This window comes from Canis lupus, chromosome 17, assembly GCF_048164855.1.
Source record: "Canis lupus baileyi chromosome 17, mCanLup2.hap1, whole genome shotgun sequence".
Classification (NCBI taxonomy): domain Eukaryota; kingdom Metazoa; phylum Chordata; class Mammalia; order Carnivora; family Canidae; genus Canis; species Canis lupus.
Window position 1 is genome coordinate 13813962 of NC_132854.1, and position 12622 is coordinate 13826583.

The following is a 12622-nucleotide window of genomic DNA, read 5'->3' on the forward strand; positions in this document are numbered from 1 at the left end:
CCTTCATTTTACATGGTACTTTGTTCTTTGGAAGGCACTTTCACATACATTTCCTTGAGAAAAACAAAACTGGCCACCCAAGGTCACGATGGCAAGTCTGATAAGCCAATGTTCATGACAACAGTGATAAAATTTTCTTTTGTATCTTAAAATGCAAGTGAAAGACTCCTAAAATCCAGGTCTCATTTTAACACATGAAAATTTCCAGTCCATTTTCACTGCAATTTCCAGGAATGGGCAGAGAAAGAAATCCCATCTTTAATTAGAAGACGAGAAATTTCTAAATATACTCCTGAAACGACAGCCAGATATAATATATTCAACACATATTTGTATTCAAATTACGTTTTTTTTTTCACTGTGTCTGTGTTTTCTATCTAAACATTTATAATTCAGTTAGGAGATGCTCTTATTAGAATAAAAGCAATTGTATTAGATACCATTTAAGACTGACCGCACTTACCGGTTTCCTGGATGTCCAGGACTCAGTGGCTGCAGTCAGAAAAAATGATTATTGAGCTGCAGGCTGCAATCTAGCCCCTGAATTCCCAGAGAAGTCTTTGTCAGAACTTCCATTTCCTTCCCTGACCACAGCCCCTGGTGGACAGGCCTGCTTTTCAGCTGACCTTTTTTCCTTTTCTCTCTCCAGGATCACCAGCCAAATGGCTATGTTATCCTCCTATATACCTACAATTGCCAATCCTCCCTTTTTTGGACAAAAGTGTTGTAATATAACTTTTACGATCACCAAATGAAAATAATAAATCATATATCCAACAAGCACATGATTTGTAAAACTCAATCTATTGCCACATTGAAATATACCTAAGATGTCAAAGGAAGTCACGTTTAATAAGATAAACAACGTGTATTTTGAAATTTCAGCACTCAGGTACACGTATGTTAGAAGATAGGATGAGGCAGTCAGATGCTCACCCCTGGAGGCCTGTAGCATGATTTTGAGTGTGACAGGTACAAATGCAGACTGACAGGGGTACGACAAGTGATGTGGCTTTTCAAAATGTCAAGCAATTCCTGTTACAGTTCCTAAGATGTTAAAGAACAACCTTGCCTCAACTTATACAATTGTTGCATTCTTTAAAAATTGTTATGTTAGGACTGTCTAAAGAAATCAAAGATCAAATTAAAAAAAAAAACACTTTGTGCAAAAAGCACAGTTTAGATCTTGACCCAGATCACTATAAACAGGATTTTTATCTATGTGAATGTCAAGCAGGACACTCGAGAGTCATGAGCCTTGGGGCTGGTTCTTCCCTCGGAGGGAGTCACAGACATTGCAAGATTCCAAAATCCTGTACTCCTGCCCATTATATTTCAGAGATGCCCCCCTAGTCATCTGAACAATGGGGGAAAAATGTTCCCTTAAATTTCCAAAGAAATGTTTCCTTAAATTTACAGGGTGGTACTGCCCCCACTGAGAACAGTGCCATAGGGTTGTTGCCTGTATAAGACTAAGTAGACTCAGGTATAAAACATCAGGATTATTGGTATGGTATATACTGGGAAGCATGGGTGGGATCTAGACAAGACCCTGGCTGAAGGAGGCTCTCCCCAGTAGATTCACCCAGGATGCATTCAAATGAGAAGGTCTCACAGGTGGATAGCCTTGGTTAGCGATCATGACAATGGTCCAGAGATTAGGTATAATCGAGGCCGCAAATTATATTGCAGTAGTGAGAAGGAAAAGGAAGAGGGTGTGGCTGGGGTAAATTCATTAGAAATGGATGATCTTTGGGAATGAACAGAGCAGGGAAGAAATTAGTCAAAGAGGGCTTCAAAATTTGGAGCCCGTGTAGACAGTGATGCTCTGCCCAGGAGGAAGGACATCAGGAAGTGGAAGCCAATTGAAAATAGGGCCATTAAAAAAAAAAAAAAAAAAAAAAGAAAATAGGGCCATTAAGGTTGGGAGAGAGAGAGAGGGAGAGGGAGGGAGAGAGATCAATTTATGTGCATCTACATCTGTGTGTATTATTCAGGGGAGACATGAGAAAGGCTTGAGCAGAGTCAAGGACAGTCCGCTCAGTTACTTAGAGGTGGCAAAAGGAAGAGGAGCAAGCAAGACTATAGAAAGAAGAATAATGAGAGACAAAAGATCCTCTGAATATTGCAGCTCAAGGGTGTGGGAGAGAATTTCAGAGCTCTTAGATGGAGGGAGTAGCCAGGAGGGTCACTGCCACGAGGAGGCCATGGACACGTGGACAGCTAGTGGTGGCTCGACGTCAGAATGGGGATGTCACTGCTGACCTTGCAGGTGGCAGTTTCCCTAGCTCACACCTGCAAGAGGGGAGCAGAAGGGACAGCTGGGAAGTGGACACTCGGTGTCTGGAGCTCTTTGGAGTATTTGGTGCTTCAAGAACCCCATGTAAAAAAAAAATAAAAAATAAAAAAAAATAAAAAAAAATAAAAAAAAAAAAAGAACCCCATGTAGCAACAGGGAAAGTTTTGAACTCTCTTTGCTTTGCAGTCCGAAGGGCGCTGATTGCCTGTGCGCTCCTGGGGAGGTGACCCTGTGTGAACCCGGACTTTGCTCACAGAATTAGAAGGCTGCACTAAGTGAAGTGCCCAGAGAGCGAGAGAGAGCCTGTTTCCCATCTCACTTCCAGCCTTCTCTTTCTTTCCTGAGTGGAAGGGGGGAACCACAACAGAGATGTGGGCCAGACAGTTGGAATTGACCCAGGGGACCAGGAGGGATGAGGCCACCAGCTCCAGTGGAAGCCCCTCGAGAAAGAAGCCACTCACTTCTCGGACGCAGGGCTGAGAGAAGGTGAGGCGTGAAGGAGACAGCCTGGTTTTCAGCTGGAGAGCAGGAAAATGAAATGGGGCAGCTTTTGTCTGATGGCTCCTGCCCTCTGGGTCTGGTAGGAGACGCTCTACCTGCCCGGACAGGCAGATGTGGGGCTGGAGCCTTCCAGAGAGCTCCTGAAGCTTTAGATGGCCCTCACAGGCGGCAGCAGAGGACACGACATCAAGCCAAAAAATGTCAAGTGGCCCAGGAGGCACGACCTCGGTGCGATAGCGTGAGCCTGTTCTGAAAATTAAAGTATGGTTTTGTCACTTTCCCCCTCTGCCTTGGGCATTTGAGAGCCGGGGCAGAGAAGGGACACTGTCAATTTCAAAAGTCAAGGCTTTGGACATGGGGCAATTTATAGCAACGACAAGGCCTGAGTTCTAGCAAGAATACCCGTGGGGGTGACTGGAGTTGAGGACCTCGGGGACAGGCTGTTCTCTCCTCATGGAAACTGTATCTGCTATCCGGGAGTGCATATCACATCATGAAGCCTCTAGGTGTGTCAAGCATCTTGGGGGGTGGGGGTTGGTGACGTCAGAAGTGGGCATGGGGGGTATCCTCCAACCAAGGGGCACTGGATCAGTTAGTTCATGGGCGCTCTGGAAATGGGAGAAGAGCCAGTGGCTTCCCTGAGATTAGCCTGAGCAGCCACACAGAAGGAGCCGTGAGACGTGCACACATCTCAATGGGCAGGAAAAGGCAGGTGCTGGAGCAAACCTGCGTGCAGAGCCGACTGACAGATTCCTGGGACATCTTTAGTGGTGAGATAAGACCCAGGTATGGGCTTTAAACAAACATTTCTTGAGAACCTCCTGCCAGTGTGTTTTTGAGGTAAAAGGTAATAGAGACAAGAGAGATCAAAGCGTCTATGCCGGTGGCCCGTGTTGACCGGAGGAGGTGGAGGCTAGCATGCCTGTGGCTGGTGAGTGTGGAGGGGCTGAGGAACAGGCTAGCACACACGCGGTTTGGTTGCAAAATCCCCATGGCTCTGTTTCACCATTCTCTCCCCCAGTTTATGGCTCTCAGCCCACCAGACGGTGACAACGCCCCAGAGTTGTGCCCTTTCTCTGTCTCTGTCGCCTCTTCCCTTCCCTTCCCCTCTCTCTCTCTCTCTCTCTCTCTCTCTCTGCCCCCATCTGACCCATTAGGAAGTTCCTCTGGCTCTACCTTTCTAACAGATCCCAAATCTAGCCCCTTCTCACCCCCTACATGGCTGCCACCTTCCTCTAAACTACCAGAATCTGGGTTAATGTGACAGGTTCCTAACCAGTCTCCTCTGCTTCTCACCATGCTCCAATACGATCCCATCTCAACAAATTATTCTAGAAGATCCTCTGAAAATGTGATCAGAGCATGTCATTTCTCCGCACAGATATTCCCAATGGCTCCCCACCTCCTGAGTATGGAAGTCAAGAGCCAAGAACCCAAACTGATCTTTATGAGCAGCCCACTTTCCCTGATCTCCTGCCTCCTTGTTCACTCCCCCTAAGTCACCCTTCCTTGCCTCTGGTGAGTCCTTGAGCAGCTAAATGTTGGCGTGCCTCAGGGCTCTGGCCTCGCTGCTCCCTCTGCTGAGAATGTGCCTCTCCCACATAGTCAGAGGGCTCAGATGTCAGCCTATGGGGACACTTCCCTGATGTAATATAGTTTCAGTCCTATCTCCATACTCCCGCTCACCTTGCTTTATTTCCCTGCAAAGTCCTTATCATTGTTAGATACTCACATAGGTACTTACTTATCTTTTCAATGTCACCCCCAACCAGAATGACTTCGGTGAGGGCAGGTCTGTGTGTATCCCTGACAGCTAGTGCAACACGAAAACTGTAAGACATAGTAAGCACTCGGTAAATATTTGCTGAATGAGTGTGTGGATGAATGGACAAATAAGTGAATGAATATACTACACAGTCCATAGTTTACGTCTGTCTTTAGGGTTTGTTTTGTTCCATCCTCATGTTGTGATTGGAAATATTTCTCATTGTTGTTATTATGTCAGCTTTCTGGGACTCCAATTTCTTAGCTTTAAACTGGAAGGGGTGCAATAAATTTTAAGGCCACTTCTGCCCTTAAAGTTCTGTGATTGTACAGTGATTGGCAAGGCTGACTTAAGGAGAGATGTATTTTTAGGAACTCTTGTGGAAATCTTATCAGCTCCGCCGGGTTTGGCCTAGATTTGTTAGCAGGCTGCTTGAGCTGTGAGATCTTACAGGAGCATCTGTATGGGAAGGTGGCATTTGGAGAGCCCATTGTGTTCCTGCTCCAGAGTCCAGATCCAAGGGGGCACCCAGGTAGGGTGGAGAAGTGACAGGGTTTTTCACTGAGCACTAGGATAGAGCAGGTGTTGAATACTTAAGCTACAGCCTACAAAAAGGACACAAATCTAGAACCTTGCACTCTACTTTTTACTAGTAAAAAAGGTTTACTTTTTTACTAAAAAAAAATAAATTATTAAATAAATAAACTAAAAAAGTAAATTAAAAAAATACTTTTTTACATTTTCTCTTCTACTAGAACAGCACATTGACTGCTAGTGTGCACTAAAAACTCAATAATGCCCCCAGCCCGGTCTTCATGGGTGTGGTGGTGGGAGCTGCTACAGTCTCAGACCTACAGGAGGGTCTCGCACTTTCTGAATGGGAGCAATACTGGCTCCTGAAGATTGCTGGTGGGAAGGTCGCTGAAAGTAGGTGTGAATACGTTCCTTCATAAGACTGGGTTCCAAGTGGTGCCATCCCTGGCCCCGGTATTCTGTAGCAAGTGAAGGCCCAATATTTGAGCCACATGGATTCTCATCCCAGTGTAGTCATATCTCCGAAGGCAGACCAGAGAGAACAAATCTTCCTCTGTCCTCGTCCCCTGAGACAGTGGCCATAGCCAGGTCCCCTTATTTCTGAGATGTGTAATCCAGCAGTTGAATACATCCCAGAGAGGTTCTGATGGGAAGAACCTCATTCTGCAACCTCTTTTCAGGTCCAACCCCACCCAATAACTTTGCAGAACACGGTTATTCTGGCATGGAACCAGATATGGAGTATCTGGATTGGACATTCCAACGATTTAGAAGACCCTAGAAGGGTACAGAATGCTACTAGCCTGTTTGAACACTATGAAAAAGATACCATGAGGGTCACACATGCCAAGGTGATGGTATTTCATGAATATTTAACAAAATGAAAATTTCTTTACAAAGCACCATTTGACTTAAGCAGAACTCAGAAAACCAGAATGAGGGAGAGGTCAATCTATTATATTAAAACAAGTTTGTTTTTTTTTTTAACGTCATTTCACTCACCCTAGAAGTTAAAAAAAAAAAAAGTCAATTTCCTGCCATAGTTTTTAAAATCGCTGCGGACAAGGAATGACTCAAGCCCCAAGTATAAAGCGGGCTGCAGAAATGAGTCTGAGTCAACGATCCCTCTTACCTTTCAGGAAATTGAACTAACTGCTAGAATCAAAATCAACAACAAATATTTACGGCACTTAAAACCCGGAGCTCTGAGTAATAAAATTTTTTTAAAAAGGACAAACCTGGCAACAAAGTGCATCTTCTAACATCGTAACACACTCTGATGTAACCCAGGTGGGCATCATTAGGTAACACGATGCTAATCTCTGGAGGCAGGTAGCACCACACGATCTGTCAAACCCAGCTCCCCGGCCTGTTCCTTCCTCCACAGCCCCTCCTCCCCACAGCAGACAGGGCACTCCTCCCACCCAGGCTGATCACCACTCCAGCTCTGCCTCCCCACTGCCACCAGTTGACGTTATTTCTAAGCAACGGCACCCTGTGCTGTGTCACCATGGCAACAGCGGGCCACCACTCTGATTTGTGCAACAGAGAAACTGGGGGAAAGGAAAAATAAGTCACGGGCTGCATTGCTCTTGGTCACGAGTAACTTCTGAGAGGGCAAACGTGCTTCCCATTTTATGGAAGGGGAAACTGAGCAGCCAGTGCTCTCCCTAAATCCCATGAAAGGAGGAGTAAAGTGCAAAATCTGATGATTACAGCCTACACCTGGGGCTCTGCTCTCTTGCGACATGGCCATTTCCACAAGCGTCCAGTGCAAGGGAAACAAACGGAGAGGGGGTGCTTTGGTATTACGTAGATGAACCACTGCTCTCTCAATCACGTGTTCTGCATATTTTTCCAAATACACAATTCTTATTTAAATGTACATACTTTTGCTTTCCCAGGTCTAATGACCTGTGGACTTCACTCACTTCCTTAATCTCCTCTACCAACTGCATTTCTTTCAAAAACGTATCCATTTTCCTTTAAGTGTTTTTTAAGAGGCATACTGCTGAGTTGGAAAATTAATAACCTGGCATAACCTGTGATACCACCCTCACGACAAGCTCTCAAGTTACTTGTTCATTATTTTCCAAAATGATTTTATCACCTGCGTTCCCATGTGCATACTTCAATTGCTCTTCTAAGGCTGCTTATTCCTCAAACTGGTCTGACCTCCTTCTCTAAGAGAACCAATAGTTTGAGTCAAACCAAATCTGACAAGATAAAATAAGAGGAAAAAAGAGTCTTGAACAACGCCTTTTCTGGTATGCAGATGATCACATGGCTACCTACTTATACCCTGTATATTCCACTAACTCCCCCAATTTTTAGTCATTAATGGTACATATGAAAAAGCAGCTTGTCCACTCAGCAGTGCTTTTACATTTAAAGCAATATTTTGCTAACGAAGTCTCTTTTTAACTGGGGGTGAAATGAGAAATAATTTTTACAATTACAAGAGAACTCTATGTGCAGATGTAAATGATGTTTTGTTTACTGAGATATAATCAACATGACTTTCTTAGGGTTTAACAAAAGTGTGTATCTAAATGAGAAATGTGTGGCTCACTTAAATCCACAACTGCTAAGAGTCAAGAGATGTAGTTTGCCCTTGAGCTAACCACTGAACTTGAAACTTCCATTGCCTCATCTATACTCGGTTGTTGCCAAGACCCAAGAGTTACGCCGTCTGTGAAGGAATCTGGAGGACTTGAAGCAGAGCCCCAGTCAGAAGGCATCTCATCTCTGGGTTCTTCATCAAGCCAGGGCAGGAAGATTGCAACATTGATGGTGGAAATTTTGGTTAAGGCCACGCTGATAACCTCTGCAGCACTTGGCAGAGATGATCCTGTCTGCGCTACTTTTTCCTGTAAGAATGACTCAGCAGCAGAAAATATTTATTAAGCCTGACTATGACTTCTTCATAGCACTAGCTGCTTTCACTAACTCCCCGTTAGCTCTGCTAACAGGCGTTCTGAGAGTCATCCAGCTTCTCAAATGGTAGTTGCACTATTTTCAGAGAACCATTGAAGATGGAGGTCCTGTTCACTCCTCTGTGACTTAGGCCAATACTTTAGGCTTTTCCAATGGTTTCCTTCAGAGGGAGAAGCATTTGGTTATCAAGAGTTAGGAAAAGGATGCAGCGCTTGAATACACAAGTCCATGGGCAGATAGATTATAGAGACTTCATAGGTAACTAGCTCACTCACCTCATCCGCCACTGAAAATATATTTAGCTCACTAGACTGCAGGCAGTTTCTAGAAGGCACTTATTTTTCCAAAGTGGAAAAGTGTAAGAAATAAAGGCTCTCTGAAATACACTTGACTACTCTGGGGAATAGCTTAATTGCCTAATTGTCAACAAGCGGGTAGGGCTGGCAGTTAGAAGAGCAGAGTTAGTTTTTGCACGGTCATGGTGGGGAGTGGGGGGGGCGGGGGCAGGAGATTTGGGATGAGTCACAGTCCCTCTCCAGGATTCAGCTTACCCAACCCTGAGAAAGAGACACTGAACCAAGCAGTGGTTGTCAGACTTGGGTGTGAGTGGGTACACAGTCAAACGCAAACATAGTGTGTAGCTTATAGAAGCATCAATTTTACTAAAAAAAAAAAAAAAAAAAAGGGTTGAGATAAAAGAGAAAGTCAAATAACTTCAAGGGTAGGTAATTTTGAATTTTTTTGTATTAGTGCAGACATATATAATGGAATAGAAGGTACTATTTAGAGTCTTCAGATAAATAAGAAGCCTTCTTCTGTAAGTCATTCTAAGACTCAGGAGACTAACACCTCTCTCCTCTGCTTTAAAGAGGCCTCAGTGGAAACACTTGAGAAAATACTGAACAACAGGGTCTCCAGGGCCACTTCTGCTCGGACATGCTAGGAGTCATGTTTCTTGCCTAGCAGTGACAAAGATCTTTAGGGAGATACCTGTGATCCAGTGGGGTTTGCTTTGTTACCCAGCAGCAGAAACACAAAGTTAAAACTAAAGATTTCATCTGAATCACTAACCATCCTTGGAGGAGAAAACAGTGCTTCTCCAGATTATTCACATGCCTAAAATGACCATGGGAGCATACTCTGGATTTAGTGTCACAACTTTGGGGCTATGAAATCTAACATACTAACTTATTTACTACAATATTAGAGTCAACCAAGGGCACCTGGGCTGTTATTGCCACCGAAAAGTCACATCCATTTGGTTTCAATTGTGTTTGCTCTCTCTTGGCACAATCAATCTTGCTTTAGGAAATCTATCAAATTAACTACTTTTCTTAGGAGTCTACACCATGACTGAGGATAATATGTATTTGGAATTGTAGATAATCTTATATCCCTACAAGTATAAGGACTAAATACTAAAGGAGAGGACTAGATTTAGGGTCAAAAGAAGTCAAAAAGGCAAGTTCAAATCAAATGGTTAGACTGAAAAATATATTTTCAAAATAGAGGCAAATACTTTGCAGAGGGCATTTTAAAGATAAGTTAGAGTAAATGCATTAGAGTACATTGATAACACTGGTTTGTGTCTTAATTTAAACTTTTACAACCAAAATTTTCATGAGCCACTCCTGGAATATTACTAAGTGCCTTCCTTTTCATCATAATGTAGCAAAATCTTCCATCATGCTTTGAAAATTAGAACTAATATGTTTTATTTTATTTTTGGTGTAGATCATAGTTTATTTTTCAAAGAGAAATCATAAATACTAACAAATCTGGAGATGATTCAGTGTTATATTTTCATCTAAGTAGTTAAAATGCTTCTTATGCAGCAACACTTATCAGTCAAAATTTTAGATGCTTGAAAAATTTTTATTAGAAAACCCCTAAGAAAAATCTAGCACATTTTTGAGAATGTTAAGCTTCTGAAGAACACTACATGATGACTTCTGTAATAAGTATTAAAAATAAGCATGACGTTACTATAAAAAAATTTGTGTGCATCACCATTTTACAAAGGGAAGATTACTGAATGATATTTTTTATGAATGTGAAAACCAGTAAACTTTAAATCTTTTTTTTTAATTTTTATTTATTTATGATAGTCACAGAGAGAGAGAGAGAGAGAGAGAGAGAGAGAGGCAGAGACATAGGCAGAGGGAGAAGCAGGCTCCATGCACCGGGAGCCTGATGTGGGATTCGATCCCGGGTCTCCAGGATCGCGCCCTGGGCCAAAGGCAGGCGCCAAACCGCTGCGCCACCCAGGGATCCCCAGTAAACTTTAAAACATGTTTACTTCTCCCACATTCACCTGTATAGCTGCAGACTTTCCTCAACCAAAAAAAAAAAAAAAAAAAAAAAAAAGAGAGAGAGAGACCTGGACAGGCAGAAGGGGAAGCCCTCTAGTAATGAACAAACAGAAACTGCAAGCAATATTTGGTTTTACTCACATGTCACAAGTGTTTGTTTTTCAGAGGATCAAGTTTTAGCTCATAAGTATATAATTAGTGTAATAAGAACTTAATAAGTATGTAAGTACTCACTTGATATCATTTAATCAAGCCATGAACATTTTTGGGTGCAGTTATGTGAGCAGAACTATGCATCCCTAGATTCTGTAGGGTTGGGACTAGACTTCTTCATTCTTTTGCTTTAAGCATAGGGTTTAATAAGTTATTTGTTGAATAGGTAAATGGATGGATGGATGGATGGCTGAGACAAAGCAAAAAAAAAGTTGGTTCTCTTTATTTTAAATATATATATATCAGTTATATTTTCTATGAAGCAAGAAACTTATGTGCCATCAGTCTAAATGTACTACTCTGCATTTTTTAATATCATAAAACTAATATTTATGAGATACTTAAGTGCCTTGGATTTCAGTTAGCAAGATGAAACATCTACTGCTGGTTGCTATAATTAGTTTAAAATTCCCTGGGGAACCTTACATTCATAGCAGGATGTAAAATATAGAGAAACCTCTATCACTAGCCATTTCTTTTTGAGAATTTTCAAAAGATCAGCTATTCAAAATTTTTTCAAAGTCAGAAATGGTGTGGCCAATACATTAATAGGTAACAGAAATATATGGTATAATTGTTGAGAAAGAGGAGAAAATGTTGTCATTATCTCGATTTGATATGATTATATACCCAGAAAACTCAAGAGAATTAAATTTAAATTTCACAAGGAAAAAGTGAGTTCTGTTAAGCTGCCAGAAATGAGATAACTAAATAAAGTAAATGAAACCAATAGGTTTCTTGCTTTGTAGCAATAGTCACATAGGATATATAATAGAAAATATATAATTCATAATAGCTACATAAAACACAAAACAACTGGGAATAATGTTAACTGAAAATGTTTTGTATAAAAAATTAAGGAACTTTACCTGGAGATACAAAGCGTCATTTAAACAAACTGAGAGATATTTCTGGATTGACATTCCTATCATTTAAAAGTATTAGTTCTCACCAGATGAATTTATAGATTCAACACATTTATAACAAAGCCTTGAAAGATTTTTTGTTCTTGTTGGAAGAAGTTGTTATGAGTACAGGAATGAATTTAATGATTTTGAGATTTTTTCTAGAAGAAGAAATAGATGAAGACCGAACATAAATTTCATAAAAAGAATCATAATATATGGGATCAGACCTTAGTAGATATATGTTGTATCAGTCAAAAACAAACATTTGTTCCTGCTGAAGAATACACAGACAAATCAATGCAATTAACCAAACTCATCTTGAAAGGAATGTCAGTGTACCCAAGAACTCAGGATCCAAGATAATAAGTACTACACATAGAGAAAGGATGTCTTATTCAGTAAGCATTATTTAGGAAAATTGTAGGGGGGGGGGATGGAGAATAAATTAATTGAATTTATTAGCTCAACTTGTACTATTTGCCAAAATAAATTGCAGTGTTGATTTGATTAAAAAGATAACTCACAAAAGGGCAAAAGAATATGCCAGTGAATCTTTGGTAACAGGCATATAAGTGTCTCTGAGAATAAAAAACTATGCAAACAACAAAAAGGTCAATCCATTTTTAGTGGCTTCGATACATTTTAACTAAGAACTTCTGACTTCTTGGTACAATATCAACTGAGCAGAAGGAACTACCTAACTCCCCTGCCCGAGTCCCCAGTGCAGGGGGATTTGCTATGAACTAGCTAAAGGTTGATAAAAATATGGGAAAAGAAAACTGGAAGAGTGTTAGAAATAGAGAAATCGTATCAGTTACATATTTTGAAGTCTCTACTGCTACCAGTTGTAGTGGAAAATCCAACATTTTGCCAAGTAGCTACATTAACCTGAAAGCCAGCAGGTCAGTGGTTTGTCTCCCTTGAGCAGTGGGAAGAGCAACAGCAAGGAGGCTTGACTGAGTTGAATACTTGGCATGAAGGCTAAGCAGAGGAAACGTTGGGTGGAGAGGAGTAATCCCTATGGCAAGAAAGTGAAGCAGGGATGACACATCCATGCTGGGTACCCCCTGGCTGGAATCCTCTTCTCCCTGTACTGAAGCTACCACACCACTGAACTCAATCAAACTTACATCAAGGAATCCTCTGCCTACTA

At 41.7% G+C, this 12622-nt stretch overlaps 1 protein-coding gene across 11 annotated transcripts in view; it reads right to left on the reverse strand.

Annotated features, from left to right (window-relative positions):
* Window positions 1-12622, reverse strand: part of MBNL2 (muscleblind like splicing regulator 2) — a 161857-nt gene that overhangs the window by 118993 nt on the left and 30242 nt on the right. For 2 of the 11 annotated variants that reach the window (XM_072782592.1, XM_072782585.1), the window contains exon 1: window positions 4545-4631. The exons of the other annotated variants lie outside the window; for them this stretch is intronic. The gene's annotated coding sequence lies outside the window, so the exon portion shown is untranslated. Of the gene's footprint in view, window positions 1-4544; window positions 4632-12622 lie in introns of those variants that run through there. 11 annotated transcript variants of the gene reach the window in all.